Below are 24,591 nucleotides of genomic sequence, written 5' to 3' on the forward strand. Positions count from 1 at the left end.
TCAATTTGAAAAGCTTTGCCATTCTTCACATTTATAGAACTTGTCTCCAGTATGGGTTCTCTGGTGTCAAGTAAGTGAGGATTGTTGATTAAAATCTTTGCCACATTCTCTACATTTATAGGGCTTCTCTCCCGTGTAGATTCTCTGGTGCTGAGTAAGTGATGCTTTGTGATGAAAACTCTTCTGCATTATTTACAGTTGTAGGGCTTCTCTTCAATGTGGATCCTCTGGTGCAGAGTAAGTAATATTTTTTGATTAAATGTTTTGCTACATTCTTTACATTTGTAGAGCTTCTATCCAGTGTGGATTCGCTGATGCTGAGTAAGTGATGATGATTGACTAAAACTCTTGTCACACACTTTACATTTGTAGGGCTTCTCTCCAGTATGAATCCTGTTGTGGCGATCAAGATTAGAGTTTATATTAAAACTTTTGCCACATTCTTTACATTTGTAGGGCTTCTCTCCAGTGTGGATTCGCTGGTGCTGAGTAACTGAGGATTTTTGACTGAAACTCTCGCCACACACTTTACATTTGTAGGGCTTCTCTCCAGTATGAATCCTGTTGTGGCGACCAAGATTCGAGTTTGTATTAAAACTTTTGTCACACATTTTACATTTGTAGGCCTTCTCTCCCGTATGAATCCTGTTGTGGCAATCAAGATTTGAGTTTGTATTAAAACTCTTGCCACATACTTTACATTTGTAGGCCTTCTCCCCTGTATGAATTCTCTGGTGATTTTTAAGGCTTGTTTTTGACTAAAAGCTTTGCAAAATTGTTTATATATGTGGGGCATCTCTCCAGGGTGTGTCCACTGGTGACAAATAAGATTGGAGATTTTATTAGAAGTTTTGTCACCTTCTTTGCATTTGCATGGCACATCTCCTGCATGAGCACTGTGATGTTGAGTAAAGTTCTTGAGTGCATTGCATTCTTCACATTGGTAGGTCTTCTCTGCGGAATAAATTTTTTTGGTGTTGAGTAAGAGTTGAAAAATTTTTTAAGTCTTTGCCACACTTTTTACATTTAGAGGTCTTTAGTTCAGTATAAATCCTCTGATGCTCAACAAGTTGTAACCTTTCACTAAAAGTTTTTTTGCGTTCTTTAAATTTATAGGGTTTATCACTGTCATACTATCTACTGTGTTTAGAAGATGTTGAGCAAGCCAATGCTTTGATATATTCTTTAAACATATATGGCTCTCATTCTCTATAAATTATCTTGCATTGAGCAAGCTCTGCACTGTGATAAAAAACCCTTTCATATACCTTACACTTGCAAGTTTTGTCTGGACTGAAGGAATGTTTCCCACATTTTTCATCTAGGTATGTTTCCTTTAGAAAATGCCTAGGGGTTTCTCTATATTCATAATTTTTATCACCAATGTAAATATACTGGTAATTACTCAGGGTAGAGACATGGCTAATGGTGTTACTTATAGCATTATGTATATAGTGAACTATCCAGAAATCTGTATCAGAATTATCATTAAGCAATAGTGGGGAATTAGAAACATTTCTATAATTCTTAATATTGTCCATTTGGGCACAAGGAGAAATTACAGTATTGCTGCAGAAAAATGGACATTTTGTAGGGAAATTCTCAAATTTTCACTTTTAAAAATATCTTCTCTGTGCAAATGTTTGAATGGAAGTTTAACTCGGTGTTACATTTATAATTGTCCAAGTTAAAAACTGATGCATGGACCAGATTTCAAATTTTCCACATTTCTTTCCACTTCAAAAATGGCTGTGCATATATTCTTACAGACACACAGCTCCTCAGAAGTAAATGAAATAAATTGAATATTTTTTCAGATATTAATTGTTTCTGGTGTCCTTTGGCCATAAAATTTTTATCATAAATAGGGACTACTAATTGGTTTTGACCACTATAATATGATTTTTGAACTTTACTCTCACCTATATTTTCCCATTGTTTTCTTAGTTGTAAATGGTTAATGTCATAATTTCCATATCTTCCCTCTCTCTCTTGTATTCTCATCTCTGGTATAATTTCTTCAGGGTGATGAGAAGTCATGGCTGAAATAAAAATAATAATCATGTTTACTTACTATACTGGGCTGAGTATATTTTGCAAACATAAGAAATTACAGAAATAAAGGAACATCAGCAGGGGAGAAGGTTACTAAATCTAAGCTCATTGTTAATACAGAAACATATAAATCAAACAAAAATGTTCACAGAAAATTACTTTGAGAACTTTCCAAATCATCTTAATGTTCACAGTATCCAAGACGAGTACATTACTATGTAGAGTAGTATAGTAGAGGAAAATACATTGTATTACACAAAGCCTTTCCTCCTTCACAATATATTTTATAAATCTAACAACTTTCTTCTGTTTCATTAAAAAAGAAAAATATGAAACATGCAAATATTTGGGGACTGTTCAAAAAGGGGTTCCTGCTTACCAACAGAAAATATCATGGCTAAATTTACTGTAAGAAAATAAGTTATGAAGTACTCAAAGGGAATAGTAAATTATCATTTAAAAGAAGTTGACTGAATTAAACCAACACACACAAAAATGGAATTAAATTTAGTCAAGAATTGTTAATAGTAATTAGCAGAAAATGTGTTTTTAAAGTCCTTCCTTAGAAAATGTCTGAAAAAGTCATGGGGTGGTTGTACATAGCAACATAGGAGCTTGAGCCAGAAGGATCAAAATCTCAAGGCCAGCCAAGGTAAAAAATGCAAAGTGGGAGTTCTCTTTCCAGTACTAATAAATGCATCTCAGAAAATAAGAAAAATAAAACATCCAAAACAGCTCAAAGTTGTAAAGAATCAAAGCAGGTTTTAATCCAAGTTTTAAAACTTACAGAGAATATTCAGAGCATCCAAAAGAAAAAGTTGGGTCACCTAGAAATGTGTAACTACATAATTGTAAAATCCCTAGTCAAAACTTCACAACACAGAGTGGAATTCCGGGCTATTTTCAAGGGATGGAAGGATAAAATTATCAACCAAAATATTATATTCACAGCTACTATCTTTCAAAAGAGAAGGAAAATAAAGACTTTAGAGATATAAATGCACACACTATTCATCAACACTAGCTCTGTTCTCCAAAAAGTATGAAAAGTAATCCTTCATACTGAAATGTAAATGTGCACAGCAACACAAGTCATATGAAATTCTAAACATTTCTTGGCTCAAAAAATTGATTTTATTGTAATAATGGGACACAAAAAAATTTTGAAATAGAATTTGAAAGAAAATAATAAAAGCAAAACTGTTAATAGACATATATACCTGTAACAATAATATAGTTTTGAAAAGCCACAAATATATTGAATTTTTTTAAAAAGTGAAGTCAAGTTGATCCTCATACAAAGTATGAGTAAGAGATTCTTCATTTTTTAGATATTTTTATTGGCAAATTCAAGATTACGAAATTCTGATGAAAACAAACCTTGGCTATATGAATTACCTCTAAAAATTACAACTCTAGGTAGTCCATAGTATACTCTAAATCTAAGGACAAATACATACTGAAAGCAAAGGGATACAAGCATGACACATACAAAAGTGACCAAAAAAACCTGTGCAGTCTAAATTATAGTACACAAAACATAGTTTAAGACAGTATTACAACATAGAAATCATTTTAAATTTTAAAAAGACTTTGAAAAGAAGCAAAATAAAGAAAAGGAACATTTCCCTAGGTTCCGAATTAAGAGTAAATACATTTGCAACCTATATTCTACTCCCCAAACACACAAAGAAAACATTGAGACAGTTGAATGGAAACAAAGAATCACTGTCATCCTAGGAGACATCAATCGCCACTTCCTGAAAAGGGAAATACAGTGAAGCAAAATAGTAATTGCAGAGTATAAGACTTTGAAAATGTTTGAAACTATTGTAGACTTATAGAATCCCTATTCTTAATCACAAGTGAGATATTATGCTGGATAGACCAATTTTATGTATTAAAATGATGGTTAATAAATATTTAAGTGATAGTTATTTTGTAAGCAACATGGAATAAAAATTTGAAGTCAAAAGTGATAGGAATGTTCCAAAATCCCTAACTATTTATCAGTTGATTGAACACCCTTGGGCATGCTGTTGTTCAAGAATTGAAAGATTAAATTTAAAGACCTTTATACTACTTAAAGTTAACTAGAGACTCCAGGTAATATGCATCAGACTCCTGTTGTTAAAAATATTTTTTTTGCAGAGAAATCTAATCTTTAAATTGTATGAATATCCCTCAAAGTACAAATAAGACTATTTCCCTGCTTCAAAATATAGTAAAATTTACAACATTCAATTGTAAATGCAGACATCGAGTTAGATAGACAGACTTCTTAGCGAGTGTGGCAATAACCTTCACATCAATAGCAAATTAATAACATTGCACACCAGTGTTTTGACATTGTTATTCAACAGAGCCATCATGGGGGATGCAAACCAAATATCCCTTGAAAAAAATGATGAGCCATATTGGAATATAGAAACTATAGAACTTTGAAGTCAAAGAATTTATTCTAATTATATATTTTATGAAATGTATATACACTAGGTTAACTGAATTGTCACAGAAAGAATACTGCAGAATTCTACAAGCATGACATCTCTAAACTAAAGTAGCAGCTTTCTGAAGAAAAGAGAATGGTTTTGTGATGGGGAGACAGAAATGAGCCCTTGCTTCCTAGGCATAGTTTTTTTTTTTTTTTTTTTTTTGAGATCTAAACTTTTTAGAGATATATTGCATAAAAATTTGAATTAATGTTACTGAACTGTATATTTAAATTCTTGGAGACAGTAAGTTTTATTTTGTAGTTTTGATTATAATGAAAATTACAAACAATACATAAAAGAGATTTGCAACATTTCTCAAACCTTCATTTAAAATAATGTGGTCTTTATCCTATAAATAAGAACAAACTCATCAATATACAAATGCTTCTAATCCCAGCTACTAGGAAGTCTGAGGCAGGAGAATTGCAAATTCAAGACATCCTCAATAACTTAGTGAGAACCTCTCTCAAACTATGAATGAAAAGGAGCTTGGGGTGTAGTTCAGCATTAGAGTATCACTGCCATCAATCCACATTACATTTACATATAGAAAATTTCTACGTACATGGGCAGATTAAAAGACAATCAAGATAAAATATAAAAGTCATAGACAAAAAGAGGCTTAATATTTATACAAGCAAAAGCACATATAACATTATTGGCAATACAAACAAGAGTCATGCATATCTTAATTTGTGAAGCAATGAACTGATATGGGGAAACCCAGTCTGCAACATGGAATCTACTATACACAATGAAAAAATAAGGAAAAAATTAACCAATCAAATTATAAATATACACAGATGTGTTGTTTTACAAATCCTCTTATTTAAATACAACTTAAACCATCTCTCAAAAGAGCAGTCTTTGTCCATCTTGACTTTCATTCCATGGCAGATAATTTCACAAAAACTCCATTACACATATCAGAAAGAACTCTTATAAGAAAATTTTAGTGAAAAAAAAATGTACAAATAAGTTTAGAGTAACTGACTTGTGATATTAATGTACTACAATGGGTTGACCTAGTGGTCTCCAGAAATGTACAAAAAATTCCTGCAAATAATGGAAGAGGGGCTGGAGTTATAGACTAATGGTAGAGGGCTTGTTTACCATGTATGAGGCCCTGGTTTCATCCTCAGCACCACATATGAATACATGGGAAATTCATTAACAACTAAAAAATATCTTTAAAAATTATGGAAGAGTTGTCAGATAATATTGACACTCACAAGGCAAGCGGAGTGTTTTGTTGTTAATTTGCATGTATGCAGACATTACTGGAGGAAAATCAGGAGACTAGATTATTTGAAAGCACAAAACACAGGACAGATTCTTCTATGATCACAACAGAAAGAAATTCAAGCTTCTCAAAAATCTTCTCTGCTGGATAACTTCTCAATCAAACTTTTTGAATTTAGGCTTCCTCCTCTACCTCAACTATGTCCTCTGCTATATGTGGGACACAGTATTTGACATGACTGCATTTCTCCAAGTCAACCATATGTCAAGTGAAGGATGTACATCATGCCAACAAAGGAAAACATTAAGGATGAAAAGAAACTTAATATTTTCTTGTCAGCATCAATAACGACCCCATTTTTTTACTGAAAACACAAATCTGAATCATCCAATTTTTATGGTGAAGTTCCCAAAAGATATACTTCAAGCGAAGAAAATTAAATAATAATACTTAGTAATTTTGAAGGAAAGTTATGCTCACCCACAAAGACCAGGTTGTTGTAGGTCTCCAACATCACTTCTCTATATAAATTCTGCTGAGTAAGATCCAGGCATTCCCATTCCTCCTCAGAGAAATCAATAGCTACATCCCTGAATGTCAATGGCTCCTAAAATAAAAATTGGTAGATCAATAGCACATGTACAAAACCATTATTCAGTGTTTAGTTTGGATTAAGAGTTAGTAGAACTGACTGTCATGTAGGAGAGTTACTTTAATTATGTAATAAGATACATATTTTCCTCTGAATTAGATAATGGAAAGTAAGTCCTAAAACAGTATATATATATTCCATATTAGAGTGAAGTCAAAGATATATACCACAATCCAAGAACTGAATGAAAGCCGAACTCCTAACTTTTCTGCCACCGGTGAATGAAATTTGGGGTACATTCCAGATGCAAATCAGACTTGTCAAGGATATACTCATAAGGTGATTGTGCCCAAGGGACACAAAAAGTGGTAAAAAAGCTTTTGAAAACAGTCTGGGAGTTATTCTTTTTGCTTTGTATCCATGAGATAGATTGAGCTCCCCAAAACAATTAGTTTCAAGTATCATCCATGACACATTCGCAATGTGTAAAATATTCATAAAATATTAATGTATGGAGACAAACGACAGACTTGGAATATTAAGTTCTATAAGCAGTACAGTGAGTGAATAAATTTGTTACAATAGTGGCACAGACAGCAGCATGTATGTGTTCAAAAACTGAGACAAAGAAATGAATAATAAAAGAAAAAAGACCTTTTAATATAATTGTAATGGAAAAATAATGGTAACAATAAGTTACTTAAAATTCATACAACCAAGGATATATAACCAAGGAAAATGATGGCTTTGAAAAATACATAATAAAATTAGGAGTCATAAAAAGTCACAGGGCTGTCATCATCTCTGTGTGCAAAAAGAAGATGAGATCAGTAAGACACACCAGAAGTGTCCACATGGGTTTTCCACGTGTGGATGGATCCTAATTACTTAAACACAGCTACTTTATTGGAAGAATTACCTTGACATCAGAGCATAATCACACCATCTACACAAATAACCAATTAAAAATCTTCAATAGCAAAATGTTTAAATACTTGAGCCAATTGGAATTGTATGGTATCAAGATTTTATGAAAGGAACAACAACAAGACAAATCAGGTTAGTAGATGATTATAGTCACTGTTCACAAAAAGCAAAAAATAAAAATCCTGACATGTTAGAATAAATATTTTTTCCAAACTGTGGAGAACCCTCACTGTGGCCTTCTGTGGCTCATTACTAAGCAGAGAGTCAGGTAATTCTGGGCAGATAAGAAAATAATTCTGTAAAGTCCACACATCTCCAATCCCTTTTACAAAGAAAGGAAATGGTTAGTCTTCCACAGTCACAATTCTCACCAGTTAACAGACTCATAGTTGGAGTCAGTTTTAAGTCCTCACCTACAATGTTCTTTAAAATTTATTTTTCTAAAAGAAAATGTGTTAATTTGCAGAAAATCAAATGGGGGTTGTGGCTCAGTGGCAGAGCTCTTGCCTAGCATGTGTGAGGCACCAGGTCTAATCCTCAACACCACATATAAATAAAGGATAAAGGTTCATCAATAACTAAAAAATATTTTTTAAAAAGAACATGTTTTTGACACTGGTTGGCACAAGTGTCACTACTTCGGGTCTCAAAATTGCAGTCTTTCACCTAATTCTGATGTCACTTATAAGTCCCAGAATGTGATCTACACTGCTGATCTACTTTCTGTAAATTGGGCGACCCTATAACTACCAAACATACAAAGAAGCATTCAATATTAAGATATCAGCTATATACAACTCTAGTAAATGAATTAAACACAACCATGATAAAATTGTAACAACCTATTGCACAAATATAAAAAAAATGGCTTCTAAAGGCTATATGGAGAATGCAGGCATATAGAATGGTCAACAATTCTGTAGAATAAGTTTATGGGACTGAAATATCTGACACTGAGATTTACTATGAACTTACAGTACCCCAAAAGGTGAGATATGTGGCAAAGAGTATACAAACAGATTAGTGGAATAGAACTGAAAACCTAGAAATAAACTCAAAAAACACACAAGAGATGGCAGGATTTCCCTGGAGATGATATAATCTTTTTAATGAATTATGAACACCCTGGCATCTGTATGCAAAGAAATGAATTAGACACAGAACTTACAACTTTTGAAAAATTAACTCATTCATCTGAAAGAAAATGTTAAATTTGTAGCTTGTGTCAGACAACATAGCAGAAATTCTATATGGCTTTGTCCTTGACATGAACAAAGCCAGAAGCAAGATCTATAAATGCGAAAGTTAATAAACTTTTCCTCTGTTGAAAACCATTCTGTATTTTTAAGTATGCTATTAACTGAATGAGAAGAAGCTGGATGAAATATTTGCCAAATATATGTATGATGAATGTCTGGAATAAAAAGAAAATACATTGAGCTCTTAAAACTCGGCAAAAGAGATGGAGTTTTGGCTCAGTGTTAGAGCAATTTTCTACCTCGTATGAAGCACTGGGTTTGATCTTCAGCACCACATATAAATTAATAACAAATAAAGGTCCATTGATAACTAAATATATTTTAAAAATACTGAGCGAGATCACAAGCAATTTAAAAATGGGCACTATCACATATAATGGTATTAGAAACTTATAAGAAGCAATAATAAGAATGATATAATATGAAACTATAATAAACATATACAGATCCATGGAGATAAGATTTGTGTGTGTACATCTGTTTTTCTATAGATGTCTGTATATGTACATAGATTTATAATTATAGATATATAAAATACTGCAGAGGTACATAGTTTAAGCATATATCTTTAAAATCATTTATTATAATGAGTCATATTAATGAATAATTATGTGACATTATGAATTATATTTCATTAATTATATGTAATTTATGCATAAATACAAAAAAACCTGTAAGGTTTTCACCTACAGAGACATTTACATAATAATATTTTATGGAGCTATGGTTGTAGTTAAGTGGTGCAGAAATTGTTCAGCATGTGTAAGACCTTGGGTTTTATTACCAGCAGCACAAAAACAAATGCAATAGTTTCCACTAAGGCCTTGATAACATAGTGAGATTTGACAGATATTTCATAAATGTACTCTGTCATTTTATTGGAAAACCACAGAATTCAGTGGTTTTCTGTGTCTCCTATCTGTAGTAGAAACTTCAATGTTTGAAAAGTTCTACTTGAAATATTTTTTTTTACCAATCCCCATTTATTTCTAATGTCATTAAGTTAAAACAATCAATCATGACCCTAGTTTATCTTAAGAATAATATTTGTTTAAACTTTATTTTTACTTTTCTTATGTTTCTGCTTAGTTCCCAGCCTTATTTACTTTGGAGTTCATAAAGTCCCCAAATTATTCCTCCAGTTCAATCATCATGGTTCCAAGAACTGTAGCTGAAATGTACAAACTGCCCCCTGAGGGAATCTACACTGACAGCCCTGCCCTGGATGAGCCCATGTATCAGTCCGCTCTTAAAAGTCAAAGCCATAAGGAACAAATTGTTATGCCTTTTATCTTTCCAAAATATGTTGTCTAGTGAACAAAACAGTATTAAAATTTACACAAAATCTAAACAGAGAATAGTGTTAAAATTTACAAAAAAATCTAAAAATGAGGAAACATTAAAAATGACAAGGGATGCAAAAATTAATTCTTTGGGAGAATGTAAATGGGTGTTAGAAGGAACTGATTTTTTATGTATAAAAATATCAGAAATTAAGCACTGGTGATCGTTTTACAACATTATGGCTACTGTATAAGCTATGGGATTATAAACTTAAAAATGGTAAATTAGATTTTACTTATATTTTGCCAGAAGAAAAAAAGTATTTGTAACAGGCACAAGATAAAAGTCAAAACCACAGCAAAAATAATAATAAGTATATTTAAAAAGATTAAAAAAGCAAACAAAAATGCAAATGATATTTGCCCAATAAGTAACACTACTTCCATAATGAGAAACATTTATTTGAATATGCTACTGCCTATATATAATGATCAACAGTGGGTTGTTTTTTTATGCCTGACTTATATTTGTATCAGAAAAGCATGTTCGAGTAGCCATGAATATTGGCTCTCTGTAATTATAATTAATTTTATATTTTGATAGAGCCACATTTTGTTCCTAGTATCCCAATTCACCATAGCCAAATTATGAAAGCAGTTCCCATGCCAGTTAATAGATGAATTGATTAATAAAATGTGATACACACGATATGTTTTTAGTCAGCGATAAAGAAGATTTAAATTGTGACATTTATCAGTAAATGGACAGAAATTAACAACATCATGCTAAGCGAAATTAATCAGACTGATCAAGGGTCAAATGTTTTCTTTCACATGCGACAGCTACAGCAAAACAAAAAGGGAAAGGAGAATTGGATATCATAAAGATATAGAGAAGATTAGTGGAGTATCAGGAGACTGAGTGGGAGTGACAGGAAAGGAGAATATCAAATGAATTTAAAAAAAACATGGGTATATAAAAATATACCACTGTGAATTCCACCTTCCTGTATATGTAGAAAGCATCAAACATATATGAATAAAAAGATTAATAAAATAGATGAAGGAGAATAATGGGGGAAAATAATGAAGGGAAAAAATAAGGTAATGAGAATTGAAAGGGATTAAATTAATTTAACAAAAGAGGTAAAAGCCTTGTACAATGGAAACTACAACATGCTAAATAAAAAGAATTAAACAAGACCTAGAAGATGGAAAGTTCTACTTTCTTCTTGAATAGGTAGAATTAATATTGTCAAAATGACCATGCTACCTAAAGCACTATACAGATTTAATGCAACTCCAATCAATATCCCAATGACATTCCTCATGGAAATAGAAAGAGAAATAAAAATTAATCCTGGAAAAACAAAGAGAACCAGAAGAGGCAAAGATGCCACCTTTCTCTTCTTAGAAGAGAAAGGCAGGTGGCATCACTATACCAGACCTTAAACTATTTTTCAGAGGAATAGTAACAAAAACAGCGTGGTACCGGCACCAAAATAGACAAGTAGACCAACTGAATAGAAAAAAGAACACAGAGAATAACACACATAAATACAGTTATCTCATACTAGACAAAGATACCAAAAACATATTGGAGAAAAAAAATAGACTTTTCAACAAATGGTGCTAGGAAAACTGCAAATCCATATGCAGCAAAATAAAATTAAGACCCTCTCTTTCATCAAGCACACAACTCAACTCAAAGTGCATCAAGGACCTAGGAATTAAATCAGAAACCCTGCACCTAAGAGAGGAAAATATAGGTCCAAATCTTCATCATGTTGGATTAGGCCCTGGCATCCTTAATAAGACTATTATAGCATAAGAATTAAAACCAAGAATCAATAAGTAGACAGATCAAAACTGAACAGCTTCTCAGCAAAAGAAACAATCAGTGAGGTGAAGAGACAGCCAACATCCTGGGAGCAAACTCTTACCACTCACACATCACATATAGCCCTCATCTCTAGGGTATATAAAGAACTCGATCTTGACACACATACACACACACACACACTAAAAACAAACCAAATAACTCAATCGATACATGGACCAAGGAACTGAACAAGCACTTCTCAGAATATGATATACAACTGAGCAACAAATATATATGAAAAGTTCAACATAGCAATTAGAGAAATGCAAATCAAAACTAAGATTTCATCTTACTACAGCCAGAATGGAAGCTATTATGCATATAAACAATGAGCGTTGGCAAGGATGTGGGAGAAAAGGCACAATCATACATTGCTTGTGGGGATTCAAATTGGTGCAGTCAATATGGAAAGCAGTATGGAGATTCCTTGGAAATCTGGGATTGGAACCACCATTTGACCCAGGTATCCCACTCCTCAGTCTATCCTCAAAGGGATTAAAAATAGCATACTACAGGGACACAGCCACATCAATGTTTACAGCAGCACAATTCACAATAGCTAAACTGTGGAGCCAACATAGATGCCCTTCAGTGGATGAATAGATAAAGAAAATGGGATATATATACCCAATGGAATATTACTCAGCACTAAAAGAGAATAAAAACATTGTGCTTGCTAGTAAATGGATGGAGTTGGAGAGTATTATGTTAAATGAAGTTAGCCAATACCCAAAAAAACAAATGCCAAGTATTTTCTCTGATATATGCAGAGTGACTCACAGTGGGGTAGGGAGGGAGAGCATGGGAGGATTAGATTAATTCTAGATAGGGAAGAGGGGAGAGAGGAAAATGGAGGGGGAAGGGGATTAGCAAGGATGGTGGAATATGATCAACATCATTATTCAAAAACACATGTATGAAGATTTGAATTTGGTGCCAACATACCTTATATACAAACAGATATGAAAATTGTGTTCGATAACAGTTGTAATGCAGAAAGGAATGAGTACATGTAGAATGGCATAAATTAGCATGAATATACTTTATATACAGAGGAGTGAAAAATTGTGCTCTATGTGTAATAAGGATTGTAATACATTCCACTGTAGTCATGTATTTAAAAAATAAATAAATTTTTTAAAAATAAAGTTATTGGAACCCGTTGGGGACACTATTAGCCTACAGGATAAAAATTATAACACCTTGAAAACAGAGAGATGGAAGGGAAGATGCATGAACAACATGAAATACCGACAAGAATGTGCCCTAAACAAAGATGCTGCATTATTAGAATCCATCGTCAGAACAGCAGGAGAAATAACAGAGAAGGAGTGGAGGAGGTACATAATTTTCTATGAATTAAAGGATGATATGAGAGCAAATACAGGCAACATGGGATCATTTTGATAAAGAGCTACATAATCAAATACAGAAAGCAAAAGTTTCCTTCAATAAGGAGATAGAGATTCTGAAAAAAAAAAAAACAGAGATTCTTGAAATGAAGGAAACAGTAAACCAAATTAAGAACTCAATAGGAAGCATCTCCAACAGAATAGATCACTTGGAAGACAGAACATCTGACATTCAAGGCAAAATATATAATCTTGAAAAAATAAAGTTGACCCCAGTGAAGATGGTAACAAACCATGAGCAGAAGATTCAAAAATCATGAGATAACATGAAAAGAGCAAATTTAACAACTATTGGGATAGAGGAAGGCATAGAGGTCCAAACTAAACAAATGGACAATCTATTCAATGAAATAATATCATAAAAATTTCCAAACATGTAGAGTGAATGGGAAAATCAAATACAAGGAGAGTACAGGACAACAAATGAACAAAATCACAACAGATCCACACCAATGCACATCATAATGAAAAACACATAGCATACAGGAGAAACAGAGTATTTTAAAAGCCACAAGAGAAAGGAATAAGATTATATATGGGGGAAACAAATCAGGATCTCTGATTTCCCAATAGAGAACATAAAATCTACAAGATCCTACAACAACATATACCAAGCTCTGAAAGAAACAGATGCCAACCAAGAATCATACCCAGCAAAATTAAATTTTGATTAGCAAATGAATTTTGATTTAGAAGCTATTTTATGATAAAATAAAAGCCTTCCATGATACACAAAAGTTAAAAGAATTTACAAGTAGAAGGCCTGAACTACAGCACATCCTTAGTAAAATATTCCATGAGGAGGAAATGAAAAACAATGAAAATTAGAAAATTGAAGTATCACTCTAAAGAAAAAAAAAACATCAAAGAGAAACCAAATCAAGTTAAATACCAAAAATAACTGGGAATACAAATCATGTCTCAATAATAACCCTGAATATTAATTTCCAAAACTCTGCAATCAAAAGACTGGCAGATTGGATTTAAAAACAAGATCCAACAAAATGCTGCCTCCAAGAGACTCATCTCATAGGAAAAGACACCACAGACTGAAGGTGACAGGTTGGAAAAAAATATATCTCTTGGGCTGGGGCTGGGGCTCAGTGGTGGAGTGCTCACCTAGCACCTATGAGGACCTGTGTTCGATCCTCAGCACCACATAAAAATCAATAAATAAAATAAATGTATTGTTTCAATCTAAAAAAAATATTTTTAAAAACATACCACTCACATGGACTGTGGAAGCAAGCAGGGGTTTCCATCCTTATATCAAATAATGTGGACTTCAAGTGAAAGTCAATCAGAAGGGATAAAGGAGGACCTTTCATACTGCTTAAGGGAACCATACACCATCAAGTCATAACAATTATAAATATTTATGCCCCAAACAATGGAGCATCTATGTTCAGACTCTTCTCAAGTTCAAGGGCCAAGTAGACCACAAGACCATAATTCTGGGTGACTTTCACACACCTCTTTTACCATAGGATAGATCTTCCTAACAAAAGCCAAACAGAAAATACAGAACTCAATAACACAATCAATAACTTAGATTTAACTGACATACATAGCCTATTTCATCCTTCAATAGGCAAAGACACTTTCTTTTCAGCAGCAAATGGATCCTTTTCTAAAATATACCATATTCATGCCAAAAAGCAACTCCAAGCAAATACAGAAAAGTAAAGATACTACCCTGCATTCTACCAGATCCTAATGGAATGAAATTAGAAATCAATGATAAAAATAGAAGCTACTCCAACACCTGGAGACTAAATAATATGCTAGTGAATGAACAATGGGTTGCAGAAAACATCAAAAAGGAGATTTAAAAATTCTTAGAGGTGAATGAGATCACAGATACAACATATCAAAATCTCTAGGACACTATGAAGACATTACTAAGAGGAAAGTTCATTGCATGGAGTTCATTCCTTAAAAAAAGAGAAAGTCAAATAAATGACCTAAAATTACATCTCAAAGCCCTAGGAAAAACAATTAATCAACACCAAAAGCAGTAAAGGACAGAAAATAAATTAAAATCAGAGCTGAGATCAGTGAAATTGGAACAAAAGAAGCAAATAAAAATTGACAAAGTGACTGGGAATTGAACTGCCATTTGACAGAAATATCCCACTCCCCGGTCTATACCCAAAGGACTTAAAAACAGCACACTACAGGGACACAGCCACAATAATTTTAGCAGCACAATTCACAATATCCAAACTGTGGAGCCAACCTAGATGCCCTTCAGTGGATGAATGGATGAAGAAAATGTGGCATCTGTACACAATGGAATATTACTTAGCAAAAAAAACCAGAATAAAATCATGGCATCTGCAGGTAAATGGATGGCGTTGGAGAATATAATGCTAAATGAAGTTAGTCAAACCCCAAAAAACAAATGCTGAATGTTTTCTCTGATATAAGAAGGCTGACTATACTGGGGTAGGGAGGGGGAGCATGGAAGGAGTAGATGAATTATATTTAGGTGAGAGGGATGGGAAGGGAGGGGGCGGGGATTAGCAAGGATGATGGAATATGATGGACATCATTATCCATCGTACATGTATGAAGACATGAATTGATGTCAACCTACTTTACAGAGATATGAAAAATTATGCTGTATATGTGTAGTAAGAATTATAATACATTTTGCTGCCATATATTTTTTATACATTAATTATTTTTTTTTAATTTTCAAAATGAAAAGTTGGATCTTTGAAAAAATACACTTGATAAACCCTTATCCATACTAATGTAGAGAAAGAGAAAAACTCAAATTACTAAAATCTATGATGAGAAAGAAAATATCACCATGAACACTAGAGAAATACAGAAGATAATTAGAAATTATTTTGAAAATTTGTACTCCAATAAAACAGAAAATACTGAAGACATCAACAAATGTCTACAATCATATAATTTAACCAAACTGAGTGAGGATGACATACACAAGTTAAACTGATCATTTTAAAGCAATGAAATAGAAGACACCACCAAAAGCCTACCAACCAAAAAAAAAAAAAAAAAAAAAAAAGAAAAGAAAAAAAAAAGCCCATGACCAAGACCGTTAAAGAAGAACTAACACCAATACTCATGAAATTATTTTGTAAAATAGAAAACGAGGGAGCACTTCCAAACTCATTCTATGAGGCTAAAATCACCTTGATTTTAAAATCAGACAAAGACACATCAAAGAAAGAAAACTTCAGACCAATATCTCTAAAAAACAGCTGCAAAAATTCTGAATAAAATTCTGGCAAATCAACTACAAAAACATATCAAAAAGGTCGTGCACCATGATCAAGTGGGATTCATCCCAATGATGCAAGGTTGATTCAACATAGAGAAATCAATAAATGTAATTCGTCACATCAGTAGATTTAAAGATAGATATCATATGGTCATCTCCATAGATGCAGAAAAGCATTTGACAAAATACAGCACCACTTCATGTTCAAAACACTGGAAAAACTGGGGATAACAGGAGTTTACCTCAACATTGTAAAGGCTCTCTAATCTAAGCTCCAGGCCAACATCATCTAATTGGAGAAAAATTGAAGGCATTCCTTCTAAAATCTGAACAAGAGAGGGATGCCCTCTCTCACCACTTCTATTTAACACAGTTCTTAAAAAACTGGCCAGAGCAATTAAATGAAAGAAATTGAACAAATAAGTACAGGAAAAGAAGAACTTATACTAGCACTATTTGCTGATGATATGATTCTGTACTTACAAGACCCAAAAAACTCCATGAGAAAACTTCTAGAACTAGAATTCAGCAAAGTAGCAGAATATAAAATCAAGACCCATAAATCAAAGGCATTTCTTTATATCAGTGACAAATCCTCTGAGAGGGACATGAGGAAAACTACCCCATTCATAATAACTTCAAGAAAAAGATACCTGGGAATAAAAAAAAAAAGAGGTAAAGGATCCATACAATGAAAACTACGGAACACTAAAGAGAAATCAAAGACTTTAGAAAATGGAAAGATCTACCTTACTTTTGCATAGGCAGAACTAATATTATCAAAATGACCTTACTACCAAAAGCACTATACAGATTTAATGCAATTCTGATCAAAATCCCAATGGCATTCCTCATGAAAATAGAAAAAGCAATTATGAAATTCATCTGGAAAAATAAGAGATTCAGAAGAGCCAAAGCAATCCTTAGCAGGAATAGTGAAGCAGGTAGTATTGCTATACCAGACCTTAAACTATACTAAAGAGCAAGAATAACAAAAACAACATGGTATTGGCACCCAAACAGGCTGGTAGACCAATGGTACAGAACAGAGGACACAGAGACCAACCCACAAAATTACAACTACCTTATATTAGACAAAGGTGTCAAAAACATGCACTGGAGAAAGGATAGCATCTTCAACAAATGGTTCTGGGAGAACTGGAAATCCATATGCAACAAAATGAAATTGAACCCCTATCTCTCACCATGAACAAAAGTTAACTCAAAATGAATCAAGGACCTAGGAATTAAGCCAGAGACTGTGCATCTAACAGAAGCAAAGATAGGCCCTAATCTTCATCATGTGTGATTAGGCCCCAACTTCCTTAATAAGACTCCTATAGCACAAGAATTAAAACCAAGAATCAACACTTGAAAGGAATTCAAACTAAAAAGTTTTTTATCAAAAAAAAAACACATTAGAGAGCCTACATCTTGGGAGCAAATCTTGACTCCTCACACATCAAATAGAGCACTAATCTCTGGGGTATATAAAGAATTCAAAAATCTTAACACCAAAAAAACAAATACTCAATCAACAAATGGGCCAAGGACCTAAACAGACACTTCTCAGAAGAGGATATACAATCAATGAACAAATATATGAAAAAATATTCATCATCTCTAGCAATCAGAGAAATGCAAATAAAAACTAAGATATCATCTCACTCCAGTCAGAATGGCAGCTATTATGAAGACAAACAACAGCAATGGTGGTGAGGATGTGGGGGAAAACGCACTCATAAATTGCTGGTGGGACTGCAAATTGGTGTAGCCATATGGAAAGCAGTATGGAGTTTCCTTGGAAATCTGGGAATGGAACCACCATTTGACCCAGCTATTCCTCTTCTTTGACTTTACCCAAAGGACCTAAAAACAGCACACTACAGGGACACATCCACATCAATGTTTATAGCAGCACAATACCCAATAGCTAAACTGTGGAGCCAACTTAGATGCCCTTCAGTAGATGAATGGATAAAAAAATGTGGCACATATACACAATGGAATATTACTCAGCACTAAAAGAGAATAAAAACACGGCATTTGCCAGTAAATGGATGCAGTTAGAAAATATTATGTTAAGTGAAGTTAGCCAATCCCCAAAAAAAACAAATGCCAAATATTTTCTTTGATATATGGGGGTGACTCACAGTTGTGTAGGGAGGAAGATCATGGAAGGATTAGATTAATTCTAGATAGGGAAGAGGAGTGGGAGGAAAATGGAGGGGAAGGAGATTAGCAAGGTTGGTGGAATGTGACGGTTATCATTATACAATGATATGGTCGACATCATTATTCAAAATACATGTATGAAGACTTGAATTGGGTGTCAACATACCGTATATACAAAGAGATGAAAAATTGTGGTATATATGTGCATTAAGAATTGTAATGCAGAAAGAAATGAGTATATGTAAAATGGCATAAATTGATGTGAACATACTTTATACACAGAGATATGAAACATTGTGCTCTATGTGTTTAATATATCCAGTGGTCTAGAGACTGAGGCAGGGGGATTACAATTGTAAAGATGACCCCAGCAACTGAGTGAAACCCTGCCTAAATTTAAAAAAAAAGTAGGCAATAGATTTTAAAAAATTAAGAAAAAATTTTAAATTTTTAAATTTTTTAAAGTAAAATTTTAAAAAGGACTGAGGATATAGTTCAGTAATAGGACACCCTGGAAATTCCATCCAGAAATAACCATTTCTGGCAATCAGCCACATTTTGTTTGCCATATTGCATACAGTTTGACAAATACTATGAAACACCTTGTCAGTTTTATACCAATGTCACATTAATGTCATATTTCACATATAAGCATATTTTTAAAAGGACACCTGCAGAATTTGAAAAAAATGCAAATACAGATCAGCACATAAGAGACTAAATGATAAAATTCCTCCTTATAAAGATGGCCTCTTTCCTCAGGTTCATCTATGATAACACCCCATCAAAATTTCACCATAATTTCTTTTTCATTGAAGAAGGGACCAAAGAAAACAGTTTGAAAATTTACCATGGTAGAAGGGGAGTGAGACCAAGGGTCCCAGTTTATCACTAGAAGGGATTTGCAGCATGATCTGCAAACTGTGGTTGCTAGCAGTTGAGCTCCTCTCTATCCAGTCCCTGAGGGTAGACAGGACAAATGCAGTCCATCCAGCAGCCCTGCCTGATCCCTCTCCCCCCTATCTCAGTAATAACTCCAGGCCTGACCAGTTCTTTCTGGAAGGATTATGTCCAGGCATTCAGAGTCCCAGCATTTTTCTCCATTCATGGACTCCATCCTAACCCACAAAAGCTTTGGGAGCAATGGCAACTGTGCATGTGCAAATCTCCCTGGGTCAGAAAAGAGGGTCTTTACATTGGTGTGTAAGTATTTCCCTGGGCTACAATCCCCACAAGGAGTGAAGCAAAAGGGGTCAAAACCACAGCTCCCTGTTTCTTTCTAGAATAGGCTCACACCACCTTCTTGCAGTGAGCACAGGCAGCCTGGGATCTAACCAATTGCGTCAGGAATTCAGTCACCAGCCAAGTAGGAGACCTTCTTCAGCCTGAGCCCAACTGTGGGAAAGGCTCCTTCCTACCAAACAGGTGAAGGATCTAGTCCTCCAATGACATGGATATGGAGAAAGACCCGCTCACACGGGGCTAGAATATAAGCTTAGTTCAGCCATTTTTTAAAAATAGCATGGAGTTCTTTAAAAGCTAACAGAGTAAGGACCACTCTGGAGGCATTTCCAAAGGAACTTGAACCAGTGTGTTAATAAATGGCTGCATGCCCATAGCTGTTCCAGGATCCACAGGAGCCAGGATGAGGGAACATCTGAAGTGGCTTCTGGATAAGGAGACTCTTCACAGCTGCAGGGCCATCACCTACTCCCCTGAGAAACTACTTCCCCAAAATACACCTGCTCATAGGTCAACAGGTGGCTTATATTTACCAGATGCTCAAGAGACCTCAGATGAGCCAGGTGTGCGATGCTCATGTCAGGCAGAGCCAAAACAGGACCAGGAAAATCTCAGAGGGCATGAGAACCCCTAGGACATGCAGTCCACAGCGGGGACACTCAGCCCAAAGATATTCTGACAGTGTCTGGCCTGGGAAATAAAGGGAGAATACACATGCACACACACATGTGCACACATATTTGTACTGGAAATGGGGACAGGGGACTTGAATTTGAGGAATTCATTGATACATGTGTACAGGTTTCATCTGGGAGACGGGTTCTGGATCTGACATTTTGCTTCCCTTACATTTAGAACATTCAGGGGGAACCAGGCAAAAGGGCACACACCTGTAATCCCAGCCAGTCAGGAGGCTGAGGCCCAAGTTCAAGGCCAGTCTCAGATTCTGTCTCAAGATAAATGATAAAAAGTAGGAGGGACATAGCTCAGTGGGAAAGGAACTCTTTGTTCAATACACTATGCCCCCCTGCCCACCCAAAAGAAAGAAAAGCTTAGGGGTGAAGAAAACCCTGAGATCCATGCAAATCCCAGCCCCCTTGGGTAGGAAAAGGGCCCACGGACTGGTGATTCTCACGGTCATGACACTCTGAAATCCACCACAGAAGAAATTCAGGGAGGAGACTTGAGCTGCCAATTTGTACATGAAATGCCCATGTGTTCCATAATAAGAATAAAAAGAATCCAACATCTTTAGAAACCCAAGAAATGTGAAATAAAACCCTACCAGAGAGAAAATGTAATAGTATCAATGAAGATAGGAAACAAAAGAATTCTAATAAACTCAAGGAGTTTAAGTGCTTCTTAACTATTTGTGGAAATTGTTTTGCTATTAAAGACTCATGATAGACCCCCGCCGCGGGGACTTGCTGCAATCAGTTCATATGACCAGGATAATACATTAATAGTCATGGGATATTCAGCTTAAAAATAGTATAAAATACCATGGGTAAGTTCTACACGGGTGCCATATGCAGGTGGTATTATGCATAACTCTGGTGCACTAATAAACAATCCAGCATGCTTTACTCTCAATGGAAGCATCCAGTCCTAAAATTCATCCACAAAGTTAAATATTTGTAAACTTAACCAAGAAACTTTTTAATTATAAGGGAAAAAAAGTTATTACCTAACATGTACATTGTGAAGCTGTACTGTTACAATTATCTTCAAGGAATACGACCTCAATAAAGTCCAACCACGAACCCACGTGGATGTGAAAATCCTATACTTAATTGCAACGGAAAAGTCATTATAAATCAAACCCTAACCAGGCCAATCTCAGCAACGTAGCTAGACCCGCGGTCAGAATAAAAACTAAAAACTACCAGGGACATGGCTGAGTGGTAAGGCACCCTTCTGTTAACTACAAAACAAAAAAACAAACTCCACAAAACTAGCTCAGGAATAAGCGAGGTCCCTGTTCACTGCAGCTCCCCTCCTGCAGGAAAAGGTGTTTGGAGATTGGATTTTTTTCTTTTGGTACCTGGCATTGAACTCAGAGGCCCTCAACCACTGAGCCCCATCCCCAGCCCTATTTTGCATTTTATTTAGAGGCAGGGTCTCCCTGAGTCTGTAAGTGCCTCACCCACTTGCCAATGCTGGCCTTGACCTCGCAGTCCTCCTGCATTCTCCCCCTACCCCCAGCCACTGGGATGACAGGTGTGCGCCATCCCCTGGCTTGGAGTTGATTATTCTCTGGTCCCACCTGTCAATCACCACAGCCCAGGAAGACGCCAGGCAGCCGAGCTCACCTGCCATTTAGGACTGGAGCAGGGGCTGAGGCTGCCCCAGGGGATGGGGAAGCTGGAGGGGTTTCCGCCACTGTCAACGCTTCCCACCCGTCTGGCCATGGGGACTGAGGGGCGCTGTCCCAAATGGGCTCGGGCCTGTGGACACAGAGAGCCCCCGGAGTCGGGTTGGCCAACTCGGGTTCCTGCCACAGTGGGTCCCACCTGATGGCTTCCCTGCCCAGGCTCCCTCTGGAGCTTCCCTGTCCAGGCACCAGGTGCCACTGCACACTCACCAAATCCTGGTGCCCAGCAGCCAAGCCTGCCCTGGGGAGCTTCAGTCCCTGCATGGCAGGCCCACGCGGGATCCCTGGCACGGAGTGAAGCCTGGAGTCCAACTGAAGGAATCCTTGAAGCACTGACTGCTGAGAAATAAATCCCACCCTGAGCGCGGAGGCCCGCCCCCTGCCTGCTGGCTGCGCTCAGGATTGGACAGCGCTCAGCATGCGCGCTCATGATTGGATAGGGCATCAGTCAGTCTCCGCTCTCCCCAGCCTGAGCCCAGCAAGCCTTCTTTTTGAGTAACAGCTGGTGATATCCGCTTCAGGCAAGAAGGAGGCCAGAATGGCAGGGTTTGAGTGCAGCTTTTTTTCCTTTCCTTTTGGGGTCTGGGAATTGGGTTAGGGTTAGGGTGACCAGAATTCTAAGTTCTGTTGGGTTTTGATGTTTGGAAATTGAAGTCATTTCTTGAAAGTTTCACCACCTGGGCCTCCTCCTATAATAAGACCACCCAGAGCGTCTTCAGGGTGCTGACTTGTCCTCAGTTCATCTGTGCAAAATTCTCCAAGCAGAACTGGCCTTTCACCCCATGGGAACTGTCCAGTGCATCACCGCCATCACTGGTGGAGGCTCATGAGGGGGGAGGGCAGAAGGGGCCTGGCAGGCCCCCTGGAGGAGGTTCCCACAGGGTTGGCAGTATGAGAGCTGATGTTCCTCCAGCTGAGTTGAATTTGTTTCTGGAGCCCAAATTGAGCTGGAGGCAGAATAAGGAGATCAGCACAGAAGAGACCCCCAGAGCGCAGACCTGGGTAAACCCCAGCTACACCAGGGCTCCCTCTCCCTCTGGCCACTGGGGGTTGAATTCAGAGGCCTCGACCTCTGAGCCCCTTCCCCAGCCCTAGCTTGAAGTTTAGAGACAGGGTCTCATTGAGTTACTTAGCACCTTGCTTTTGCTGAAGCTGGCTTTCAATTAGCCATCCTCCTGCCTCAGCCTCCCTAGACGCTGCAATGACTGGCGTGTGACACTTTTTTTTTCTTTCTTTTTGAGAGAAATACCTGTGGTGGCCACAGGATAACAGCCTTGCACAGATCAAGGCCACCCTGGGTGCTCTCCCTGGTTCCCACCAGTCCCCTGGATCCCAGGCAATGGGATCTTGCCTCCTCCAAAAACCAGAGACACCCTGCCCAGGTGTGCATCCTTATATCAGCTGAATACTCTGCACTTGACACACACACACACACACACAAAAAAAAAAAAAAAACAAGAAAAGAAAAAAGACAGACCCTACCTGCTTGTCTTGATGCAAACAAAGCCAATGTGTTTCCAAAGCGAGCTCTGGTCTTGTCCCTCCAATTCAGTGGTGCAAAAAGTCACATAATACAGAGAATACTTCTCGGTAAGGGGGGCTCCAGGGTCTGTCTATCAATGAAAAACAATTTGGGTTTGATTGGGAGTCCAGGAAAGCCAAATCCAGGTTTTCGTAATTTGGTTAAGAACTCCATAAATTCGAATGCACCCTGCTCCTCTCTTACTTAATTAATCATGGAGGCCTTGAGGTTACCTGCCCCCTGGGACCCCAGCTCCTGCAGATAAAAGCAGGGGGTCCTTTGTTCTCCATGCATCACCCTGAACCTCCATCTTCCCTTCAGACTCCAACACCTTTGGCAGCATCCAATGGGGAGCGATTTAGAAAATTCTGTATTGTACCTAAAGACATTTCCTCATCCGAGTGTGATCCTATCAATTTGGTCCTATGGTCCTGTTTAGTATGTTTTATGTTTTTCTATTTTGTTTGTTCTTCTTACTTATACATGATCATAGAGTCCATTTTGGTAAAATTATCCAAACATAAAATATACCTTATTCTCCTTAGGACCCCATTCATGTGGGTGAGCATGATTGTTACTGTATTCTGGATAAATGCCATTTTGACTTGAGTGAAAGGAAATCTCAGTGCAGTTTTAACTTGCATTTCCTAATTACTAGATACATTGCCTTTTCAATATTTATTTTTAAAAATATATTTTCTAGTTGGAGTTGGACCCAATACCTTTAATATATCCATTTATTTTTCTGTGGTGCTGAGGATGGAACCCAGTACCTTGCGGATGCTAGGTGAGCACTCTATGGCTGAGCCACAGGCCCAGCCCCCATTTTCAGTATTTTTTTTACTTTTGTTTTTCAGTAACAGCAGCCCAGGTC

General features: G+C 36.3%; 1 pseudogene; it reads right to left on the reverse strand.

The window, feature by feature from the left end:
• LOC144250629 (uncharacterized) lies at window positions 1–22,009 on the reverse strand (annotated as a pseudogene).
• Between the last annotated feature and the right edge of the window lie 2,582 nt (window positions 22,010–24,591).

Source organism: Urocitellus parryii, chromosome 16 (assembly GCF_045843805.1).
Source record: "Urocitellus parryii isolate mUroPar1 chromosome 16, mUroPar1.hap1, whole genome shotgun sequence".
NCBI classification, from domain to species: Eukaryota; Metazoa; Chordata; class Mammalia; order Rodentia; family Sciuridae; genus Urocitellus; species Urocitellus parryii.